The sequence below is a fragment of the Fragaria vesca genome, linkage group LG5, assembly GCF_000184155.1.
Source record: "Fragaria vesca subsp. vesca linkage group LG5, FraVesHawaii_1.0, whole genome shotgun sequence".
Lineage (NCBI taxonomy): Eukaryota > Viridiplantae > Streptophyta > Magnoliopsida > Rosales > Rosaceae > Fragaria > Fragaria vesca.
In genome coordinates this window covers 28,678,836-28,691,165 of record NC_020495.1, presented here as the reverse complement: position 1 = coordinate 28,691,165, position 12,330 = coordinate 28,678,836, and positions in this window count along the sequence as shown.

Below are 12,330 nucleotides of genomic sequence, written 5' to 3'. Positions count from 1 at the left end.
GAGAGAGAGAGAGAGAAGCACGTGTTGAAGCAAAGCTCATAGAACGTGTACCGTGGCATAGAGAGGGCATTGACCGTACAATGGGGTGAGAGGGTGGGAGGGGGGCTTAAACTGGCGTTAGTGATGAGGATAACGGAAGAAATCCAGGTTTTGGAGACCATATTTATTATTAAACCGCAGAAGAAGGGGAAAATGGAGTGAGGAAACCGTAGGTAGCTAAACAGGGTCGAGTTGAGTCCGGAGCACGACCAAAGGGGACCCTTTTTAATCATCATTTTCTCTCTCCGTACTCCTTCAATTATGATACCGTTCTTACGTTACCCTGCATTAGGTTAAAAAATTAAAAAATTAGTTTGTCCGGTTTAGAATAATAATGGTAACAATGGCGATAGAACCGGTGAGTCGTAACATGTTAGTTAAGGGGGTTTAATTTTGTAAAATTTACTCATATATAGTAATATCACTGTTTTAGGTGCTTTGTAAATTACTAACTCGAACAGTTAGTAGGTGTCTAGCAGGTACTAAATATTTAATGTTTGATAAACACACTACTGGAAAAAATAACCTAAGTGACGGAATTATATTAATTTCGTAGCCTAAGTGGGACTTAGACGACGGAAAACAGTTTCGTAGCCTAAGAACGACTAAGGCGAAGAAATAAGGTTTTCCGTCGCTTAAGTTTGACTTAGGCGACGTAAATATATACTTACGCGACGAAATTATTTTTAAAAAATAAAAAATAAAAAGATAATTACTTAGGCGACGGAAATGTATTCTGTGGTCTAAGAATCTCTTAGAGACGGAAAAATTTACTTAGGCGACGGAATTATTATTTAAAAAAAAAATTTATTAATCACTTAGGCGACGAAAAGTTATTAGGCGACGAAAGTATAACTTTTCGTCGCCTAACTGCCGAAGTTTTTAGCGGCAACGTTTCAGTCGAAACATTTCAGAAAAATTCAAACCAAAAATTTTAAAAATTTTATTTTATTTTATTTTTTTTAACTTAAACTCTACCCTCACTCTCTTAAAAACACTCCACCCTCACCCAAAAAAATTAACTCCCTCACTCTCTCTTCAAACCATCCCTTTCCTCTTCTCCAACCTCTTCCCTCTCCTTCTCCCTCTCCACTCGGTCTCTTCCGATCCCCTCTCTCCTCTTCTCCGCCACCTCAAACGCCAGCACCGCCACCCTCTCCCCTTCGCCGCTTCCATTCGCGGTGGACATCCCTCTCCTACTTCACCAACCTCTTCCCTCTCCACTAGATCTCTTCCCACTTCTGCCCTCTCATTCTCCCTCTCCACTCGGTCTCTTCTGATCCCCTCTCTCCTCTTCTTCGCCACCCCAGTCGCCGGCGCCGCCACCCTCTCCCCTTCACCACTTCCATTCGCGGTTGATATGCACAACGAGGTCGCCCTTCAAATTGTGTTGTAAATGGGTAAGATGAAGTGGGATCGATCTGGGTTTCATGAAGTAAATTGCAGATTGGATGATTGATAAACAATTCTAATTATGTATATAGATTATTGGGTTGGATTGATTAGGATGGTTTGGGCGGAACTACTTCGATTTGGGGTTTCTGTGGTGGTGGAAACTGGGTGGTGACGGTGGTGGTGGGTGGTGACATCACGGTTTGGGTGGTGAGATTTTGGCCGGTGGTGGCATGGGTGGTGGCCAATAAGAAAAGAAATTGAATGGAAAAGAAATAAAAAGGAAAATTAAAGAAATTGAAACTAATTATTAAAATATATATTAAATAATTGAAATGAAATTTAATTAATTAAATTAATTGTTATTTAAATATTTTAAATTCCGTTGCCTAAGAACTTAGGAGACGAAATAAATTCCGTCCCTTAAGTACTTCTTCGGCGACGAAACATCTATTTCCGTCGCCTAATCGCCTACCTCACGCTACCTAGTCGACGGATCTTAGTCGACGGAAATTCCGTCGCCTAAGGTCTTAGGAGACGAATTTTCTTACTTAGGCTACGAAATCTTTCTGTCGCCTAAGTGTTGTTTTCCAGTAGTGACATTTCAATGATGTCACCTGTAAGACAACTTTTGTTTTTAAACGAAGCATTACTGATATATTGATATCTCAAGCCAGAAAGTGTTATTACTTATCCTCCCTATACCAACAAGGGGTAGGAAAAAAAAGTTTGTCGTAGTGACACAAAGGATACATATATTAGGTCCAATCATTTGACGGTTCTATACTCATCAAGAGAACTTACAAACTATTACATAATACGTAGTCAGAGTAAATTAGACTCCTTAAAAAAAAACATTGCTAAAACCTATAGAAAGCATAACTTCTTAACAAAGTAAGTAATTGTTGTAATGAAAAGACTACTTGAAAAAGGAACAAAGAAACAAAATATAAATTGTGTTTAAGTATAAACTATAGAGACAAAAAGAAATAGCAATAGAACAGAGAATCGTGAAACAAATTTATCTTATTTATTGATAAGAGCCCTTTATATAAGGGATTACAGAGTACCATTCCGGTATAAGTAAGGAAAACATAATCATATTCTAACATGTAAACCTATCACTATGTGAAATATAGATTTCTTATCCTAGTCGCATAAGAGCAAAGCACATATCACAAAATATCGTAGAACAGTCAAAACCCTGGCTCAAAAATGCATGCCCAAAGAGAGTTCAAAGAAGAGAGGCCCAGTCCAAGCACACCAACGCTGACATGACACAACTTGGTGAAGTTGTCGCCACCAACCCGACTCATGTGCCTGCTCCAGTGCACTCTACCACATCCACGTCGCTACCCACCCTCCCACTACTCATCTTCGTTACCACAACACCGCTTACCACTGAACAAAACCACGAAGTCTCTGCAAATCCTCCCGACCACGACTAAACTTGACGCTTCTTGACAAAGTGTATTACTCCTCACGAAACAGACAACCACCAAGTAGAGATGAATCCCAAAATCATCATCACAATCAGCCGTCGAAACTTAAAGCCAGCTCATCATCTTAAGCACTACACGACACAATTATTGATGACTCGCCCTGCATCACAACCCAAAACGCCAGGGAGGCCAAAGGCCCGTACAAACATTCGAGCTCCGCCGGATGAGCACAATTCGTAGACAAGAGCTAGTGTTAGGGTGTTTCAGAAAGAGGATCTTTCTTATTGCATCTATTGATTTCACAGAAAATGGATATATTCCGTCCGACCAATGGGTCAAGTAGAAGTTAAACTCAAATACAAGTTCAACGCGTGGTCAAGCGAGAGCTAATAATCTCCAATACAAGCTCAAAGAGCAACAAAAGTCCAAAGAAGCGGAGAATCTAAAACTACAAATTTGCATTACTTAAAAACCTCTACTCATATACGATCAATAGAACAAAGCATTTGTCCTGACAAGTTTCACGCCTAAATACCCAATGGTGTATGTTTCCACCTTGTAGACTAGTGAATACTGTAGTTTCAACCTACTAGCCATATAGGCTACAGGTGATACTCCCACAAAAACTCCAAACACAAGCCGAGCCCATAAGAGAAAGAGAAAAAAGAAAAGGGAGAGCCCAATAAGCCGGCTCGATCTCCAGGTCACACCACAACAACCCAGAAAACCTGAGGCCCAAACCTCTCCTTCGTCCCGCCTAGCCAGACTTGACCTGTGATGACCCTTTCAGACCCGAAACCCATGATGCAGCCGCTATAAAGAAACTTCAAGCCTGCCAGTCTTGGTTACTCCAGATTTGAATTGCCGATATTGATCCGAGAAACTCACATCACTACCCCGACTCGCTTTTGGTAAAGCAACACCAACCTCCTCAGATTTGACGCCTCCAAACCGTAGACCAACTGTTCACGGGCTTAGTCGCACATCACCACCTCTCACTAACACTGTCTAAGACCACAACGTTGCTCTTACTAGAGTTCCAAAATGCAGCTCGGTGAAGTAGGTTCATTTATAGCACCCATTATAAATAAGTTCTTATAAGAAAGCTTTGTCACTATCCAATTAATCTATGTAACTTTTATTTTGTTTGAATGACTTTACTATTTCCTAAAAAGAAGTATATCAACAAGGTAGAGTTTCTTGATGAAGTACCTCCCCCTTTACAATCGTATATATTACTCCCTCCGATTTTTTATATAGGTCGTTTTAGGAGTTTGCACAGAGATTAAGACACAATTCTAATGACAATTTAACCTCTATTTAAGGCTTCATTGCCTTATTACTACCCTTCACTTCACCAAACTCTTTCACATTGTTTATAATTATTGCAGCAATCCAACTTGAAATTCAAAAACCTACTCCAAATCTAATGAAAATTGCCGGGAGAAAAATTTCAACTCAAACTGAAATTTTTTATGTATCAAAACTTTCAAGTTTTAGAATGGAGCCAAAACTGAAATTATATAACTTCATTTGCCTATATAAGAAGACAAATCAAAGAGTAGAAATTCTAGAGAGACACACATCCATGGCTTCAAGCATTATGAATCAATCCATTGACCTAAATTTTCCACCTACGAGAGATGAGGGAGAATTTCCATTTTATCAACATCATGCTCCTTTGAGCATTGAAGAAACCAATTTGGATATGGAGGATCCCGTTCCAATGATAATCAGATATTCTTCTACTGGAGCTATAGTAATTGATTTAAATATGGATCCGAATCAAGAGTCGGAGACTCCCTTACTTGAGATAGATATTGATCAATTACGTGAAGAAGATGAACATGTACCAGAAGAAGATGAACATGTACCAGCTCCGGATACAGGTAAACTCGGTTGTGTAGATGATGAAGGAGTGTATGCTCTGTTTTTATTGTTATGCTCTGTTCTTTTCATGTAGATGAATTTGGGTTTTTTGGGAAGTCATCTCTCATCGTTACCATCATTACTACTGCCCTTCTGTCATCATTTGATTTCTTTCTTTTTTTCTCAATTAGTGGTCTTATCTGTGTAGTAGTACAGTAGCTAGTAGCCTAGTACAGTACTACTAGTCATTGCGTTGGACTTTTCTTAATTAGAATTGTCATAAACTTTCTTGACTTGGTAGCACAGCAGCTAGTATAGGAACTACTGGTCCTTGCGTTAGACTAATTGAAATTTTCTTGCATTTTCTTGACTTGTTTTTCAAGTGAGACGGAGAAAGTTCTTATCAAATGAGCAACGATTGGCGATATATAATACTTTGTTAGAGAAGAGTGTCAACGGAAAACTAAGAAAAAAAACGACGACGGAAGTAGCTGGATTATTTTCGGTAAATTTACGAATTGTACAACGGATTTGGAAGCAATCAAAAAATACTCCAGTTTGAGGAGTTGTCGATGCATAGGTGAACAAAGAATTGTGGTCGGAAGAGGGTTCAAGTTGACTTAAACCGAGTTCATGAAGTTCCTTTTCACCGAAGGATGACCTTGAGATCACTTGCCGTAGCTTTGAATGTGAGCTATGCAACATTAGTTAGACTCGTGAAAGAAGGTCATATCCGTCGTCACACCAATGCTATTAAACCATATCTAAAGGAGGAACATAAAATAGCACGTTTGCGATTTTGCATCTCTATGTTGGACCCAAGAAGCATTCCTCATGACCTGAAGTTTGTTGACATGTACAATGTGATACACATCGACGAAAAGTGGTTCTATATGACCAAAAAAACTGAGAAATATTATCTACTCTCTACTGAAGAAGAACCATTGCGCACATGTCAAAGTAAGAATTTTATCGGGAAGGTGATGTTCTTAGCGGCTATGGCTCGTCCAAGATTTGACGCCGAAGGAAATGAAGTATTTTTGGGGAAAATAGGAATATTTCCTTTTGTCACAGAGAAACCAGCTGAGAGAAGAAGTAGAAATAGAGAGGTGGGGACTATGGAGATAAAGGCAATGACTTCAGTCAAGAGAGAGATTGTACGTGCCTATTTGATTGAAAAAATTTTACCCGCAATTCGAAGGAACTGGCCAAGAGAGGATTCGAATAGAACTATCTTTATTCAACAAGATAACGCAAGGACACACATCGATCCAAGTGATGAGGAGTTTCAAATTGCCGCCTCACAACATGGTTTCGACATTCGGTTGACATGTCAACCATCAACTCACCTGACTTAAACATTCTAGACCTTGGATTTTTCAATTCCATTCAAGCATTGCAACACAAGGAGTGTCCAAACACAGTACCAGAGCTTATCAGTGCAATTGAGAAGTCTTTTAACGAATACCCGACGAAAAAAGTGAATCATGTTTTTGTAACTCTACACCTATGCATGCGAGAGATCATGAAAATTGAAGGTTCGAACAAATACAAAATTCCGCATGTGAAGAAAGATGCATTGGAGAGAGAAGGCCGTCTTCCTACACAAGTTAGTTGCGACTATAATCTAGTCCAAACTGTTAGGAATACATTGGAGTAGCATAAGATAGAAATTATGAATTACAGTACATCATCTTATGTCGGTTTGTTATCATTTCACTCACGTAGAACTATTGCTTCTATATTGTTATTTTAGTACTACAAGTACTTTTTTTATGTCTATACTTCCATCTTAGTTAACTTTGCAGAAAGTGTTGTCATACCAACTCATGTACAACTATTGCTACTAGCTATACAGATAAGACTATCAACCGAGAAAAAAAGGAACAATTCATGATAGAAGCAGTAGTAATGATGGTAATTGTCAGAGATGACTTCCCAGAAAACCCAAACTTTCAGAACTTAGCAATACCACCCACATCTCCTTCACCATAAAAACAGAGCATGACAATAAAAAAAGAGCATACCACTCCTTCACCATCTACACAAGCTCGCTACACAAGTTTAGAAAAATTCTGGATACATCACTTTCAACATGGTATGGATTAAACAATGCATCTCATGATCAGGAAGGAGTTGCCCTTCATCAAAAGGTAACTTGTTCAAATCAGGCAACGCTCAGATATCTGCAACTGATTTCGCTGATTCTTTCTCCTTCACATTATCAACAGTTGCATCAAAGATAAACTTTGGTGAAGAAGGAATATGGTTCTTGTCCATTGTAGCTAAATCTTGAACTGAATGATCAACATGTATAATTTCCTTTAATAGAGAAGGTCGGTGGTAGTGGAGGGAAAAAAAGGAGGGAAGCATCAGCAATTTGAGCGGGAGATAGCATGAGAATTGATACAAATTCCCACGATGAAATTCTTTTATCCATGTCATTATTGTGGCTCAATTCTTTTAGCTAATTTTCCTGTTTCAGTTCTCTGTATTCAGTGTCGTATCGTATATCATACAAAGGCATGTTTGCGATTCCGCTGCTGCCTTTCTCGTTTCCTCTTTCTTTTTTCTTTCTTTTGGCTACTGTTCTGTCTGGCAATTCTTTGCCAGGCGTTATACTGATGGTGCATATTGATGTTATGTATGGTTCTGAGTTTTGAAAATCTCAGTTTGAGTGGGATATGGTTTGTTCGGATCTCTTGGTTGAAGAATTCGTGATGTCTCTGTGTCATGAAATGGATCGGTTTGTGACGGTTTCGGCACAATCTTTTTCCTTCTCCCTGTCATTAATTGATCTGAAACTGCTATGGTGTTCTCGCCCTAGGTTGATTCCGACGATCTCCGGGATTCCGGCAAATTGGGTGTCGTCTCTGTGGCATCTTGAGGTTCGACGCGTGGCAGTGGCCGTTTTGACACGTGTTCTCTTTTCCTCTCTTGGTTGGTTTGCCTCCTGGTTGGATAATGATGATCGGTTTGCTGTTGAGTTTATCTTGTTTGGTTTGGTCTTTATTTTGTTTGGTTTCTATTTCACCCGGTTAATGGGTTATGTAATTACGCTTGTATAGTTTTTCTATTCAATAAAACTTAGACTTCCACCGTATAAAAAAAAAAAAAAACAATGCATACACTTCTATAACTTAAATATGGTTAGACTACATCTTTGTTCCGCAACTGCACAATTGTTTGTTTTTATTTTTTTAAATGTCTTATCTTATATCTTGGACTTTTGGATTTGATAGCTAGCTACTTCCCTTTACAAATTAAATAGAGAAGATGTCACCACATCAATAGTACCACCTACAGAGTAGGATTTTGCCAAAGTTTATTAAATTGGAGAAATTGACAAGGCGTATTGAATAATGACATGTACTGATCGTAAACTAGCCAAGCCGAAATGTTAGGTTGCAGAGCTTCCCCTATTGCTAACTCAAAATTGTCAAAAATCACTAAAAGTATTTTTCGCCGATGATATTATAAAGTTTGACTTATTAGATATTCATAATTGAAGTTTGAATAAGATAAATATTTTAATTAAATGATCTAAATAATAAAAGCTACTACTATAATTAAAATATAATTGATTTCGAATATAATAATACATGGAGTGATGTAATAGCATCAAGAAAAACAATAACAGAATACACAGACGCATTTATAATGGAAAATCAATAAAAGATAATCAGATGCACCGAAAAATCTATATTGAGAAGTAACCAAAATATGACTTGATGTCGAACAACATTGCTTGTTCCACATATGTCATGAGAGCATTGTAAACACTATCAGGACAAACACTTTAGCCGACGAAAAAGTTTCGTTGGCCTATTAGCTTAATTCGTCGGCTAAGATTTCGTCGGGAAAAGGTCGTTGGCGATAACTTTAGCCGACAAAAAAAAAAGACGTCGTCAGCTATAGTCCCACAGTTTAACCGACGAAAAACATGTCGTCGGTTTTTTTCCCAGACTTTAGCCGACAAAACAATTAAGATATTCGTCGGCTAAACCTTATAAAAAAAATTTAAAAAATAACTATAGCCGACGAAATATAGTCTATTTCGTCGGCTAAACCTTATAAAAAAAATTAAAAATAACTATAGCCGACGAAATATAGTTTGTTTCGTCGGCTAAACCTTATAAAAATTTAAAAAATAACTATAGCCGACGAAATATAGTTTGTTTCGTCGGCTAAACCTTATAAAAAATTTAAAAATAATTATAGCCGACGAAACATGCCATATTTCGTCGGCTAAACCTAATAAAAAAATTAAAAAATACTATAGCCGACGAATATAGTATTTAAATATCGTCGGCTAAAGTTGCTGATTTTTGAAAAAAAAACTGCAGAAACTTTCGGCCACCTCCAATCACCACCAAAATTTGATAGAATCTTCCTCTCAACATTTCGAACAACTTTCTAGAAGAAGTCGAAGCCCAATTCTAAGCCTAAACAGGTCAATTGAATCAAAATATAAAAATCCCCAATTTTAAACCCTAAAAACTTCAAATCTTCAATTCTCCTCACACACACCGAATCAAGCTACCAAATTCTAGGGGAATGTAGTACTAATCAAACTCAACTTATCCAAATATAAGGCACTCTAGCAGACGAAATTGGCTAAACTTTTAAAAATTTCGTCGGCTAAAGTTCACAGACTATAGCCGACGAAAAAAATTATTCAGACGACGAAATTTTAATTTCGTCGTCTAAAGTTGACCAAAGCCGACGAAAATTTAATTTCGTCGTCTAAAGTTGACCAAAAAATAATTCGTCGGCCTGGTTTTTTTATTTTCGTCGGCTAAAGTCTTTCTTCTGGTAGTGAAAGGTAATAGTCACCGATGATGCGACCACCTAAAAGAGGTAATTCACTCACTAGGAGTTTGAGAGTCACTGAGTGTGTCAAAAACTTGAAATTAGCAAACGAACTTCTAAGAATCTGAATAAAATTTCATGTCAATATGAGCAGTTTTCCCGTATTAATTATAAAGATGCGGAACCAAAAAAAGCCCTAGAAAAAAGTCGAGTATTCCAAGTTATATCGGACAAAAGACCATACTAAAAGGAATTTGATAACGGCATCCAATCTCATGGGAACCCTAGTAGCAACCAAACTATGGACTCTTGAGTTTGTGAAGAGAGCAGTAGTCAGATGACGCCGATGAAGTAGCCCACAACCGCAATGTCACCAACTTCCAGCGTCGACCCTGGCTTGCCTCGTCTAGCCATCACATTTTGAGCAGAAGTATCGCGCTGCCAACACCTACGACATGTAGCACAACCTTTGACTATTTAAGTAACTCTTGAAACAACCTTCCTCTGATTTGGCGGTATGGGAGGAAGTTATAAGATCTAAGCTTCTACCCCGGCTTTAGAACCTAAATTTTGCAAGAAGTCTCTGTCAAATCCGCTCTAGAACCTATTTTTCTTCCCGTCAAGAAAGTATTTCCTTTCTTTTTGTTATCCTGAACACATGATAAGAACGACTCTATTTTGTTATTTGGTTACTATACGTGAGCCAAAAGAGACATACATTAATAAGCAGTGAGTTTCTTGGTTTGTATCTTTAACAAATCAAAACGTTCGGAGATCATGATTGAAATAAACTCTCTAAATGAAGTGTGTTTTCACATGTACATCGTGATGCGAGTAATCTACGCGTTGCATCCGCAATGGCCTATCGTACTTGCAACTCCAAGACGCAGCAGTGAGGATTGCACTAGTCGACCTCGATCGATCATTGACCCTCCCCTCCTCAAGAGCCAAGGGGCCAGACTCCCAGAGGAATCTTAAATGCTACTTGCTCCAAAGTTAGAGCTCATCACCTCTATCTGCTCTGATTCTCTCTCTCTCTGATCTCTCATCTCACTTGAGAAAAACAAGGAACGACGAAGACGGCTGGCTATGGCTGCGTTTGGTGCAGCTGGGCTTATAAGAAAAAGCCAACTTTTACTTATTTCTGAGAATAAGTGACTGAAAAACAAAGTAGTCGAGTGTTTGGTAAACTAACTTTTTATAAGTGCTGCCAATGACAAAAGCAGTAACAAAGTGTTTGGTAAACTCAAAGTTGGCTTATGCTTTTATTAGTAGAATGACCAGTTTAGACATGAAAATTATTTAGCTTGATTTTGTGACAATACTATGTTGTTCAAAGTCATCATTAATTTAATTTTTATAGATATTCCTTAACTTCCTTTATTTCTTCCCCCATTTTGATCTTCTTTTGTTTCTTCCCTTTCCATTACTCTAGAATGAAGTAATGGAAAGGAAAGAAATGAATGAGGGTGAAGCCAAGTGACAACATACACAAAGAAAAATAAATATCATAATAGAATATTTGATGATTCTCTATAATAGTAGATAGAGTCTAATATTCATCAAGTCTCATCAGAAAAAATGAAGATAATCCTACTTAGAACATAAGCAACATAATCAAGAAGATAGACCCAACTTCTATTTAATTGGTTCCACTCCATCTACTCAACAACCAAACAAATTGTAACAACAAGAAGACAATATATACATCCTTTTTACATTACAATCCTTCTGTGTTTCTTTTTACTTTTGATATCTGTTATTAGTACTGAGGAGTAATTGTTGTGATATAACCTTTCTCTTCATCCCCTCACGTCTGAAATTACCACTACATTGCACATGGTCAATCTGTGGAAAGGAAAGGCCATTTAAGATAAGAATTCATCCAATTAAATCAAACATATCAAAATACACATAGATATATATCATGGATTGATTATCAAATAGAAAATTTGGCACAAGCTAACTATGCTCAGCTTGACTACTAACAAATTGGTTCTCAGCAAACCACACAAGTTCTATTGCACATATATACTGTGTTTTAGTAGCAAACCTTAATCAAATTTCAACATCAACATTTTAAAATTTCAACATTACAACTTAAAATGCAAACCAAGTATAATTTCTTGACAAGACTGAAGATAATGGTGCAACCAACTAATGAACAAAAACTTGCAACAAAGATTGATGATGAATTGATAGTTTGAGTCTTTCTTGCAGCTTCCTGATAGTTTGCTTCTTGAACAAAATAAAGGTCTCACCTGTATACACAAGCTATACAAAATCAGATTATTTGCACAAAAGTAAGAGATCATAAACATAATCATAACTGAAACGTACCTGAAGGTAAATCTTCTATTTGATGGCTATTCTAGTTGTACAAGGTAAGGGTTGGTTATGGACGTCACAACTTGGATATGGGGACAAGACAGTTAAACTATAATTTAAAGGAGTAACCAATTGAACAAAGGAGTGTTACTTCTATGGCTAGCCCTGATTAATCAGTCTCACAATTTTCCAATAGAAACAGAATATCTAAGCAGAATTCAAAGATGATAACTCAAAACCTAAAAACAACAACCAGAACATTCGTAATGAATATAAAACTCTCAAAGCCAAAGATCATGGTAAAAATGCAGATTATGACATCGTTGGAACATATACCCTAATTTCGTTGTCATATACCAATTTATGACAACGATGTCATAATGATAAAATCATTCACCAGGCCCTGTAAACATATACCCTAATATCATAAAGAATGACTACATCACTT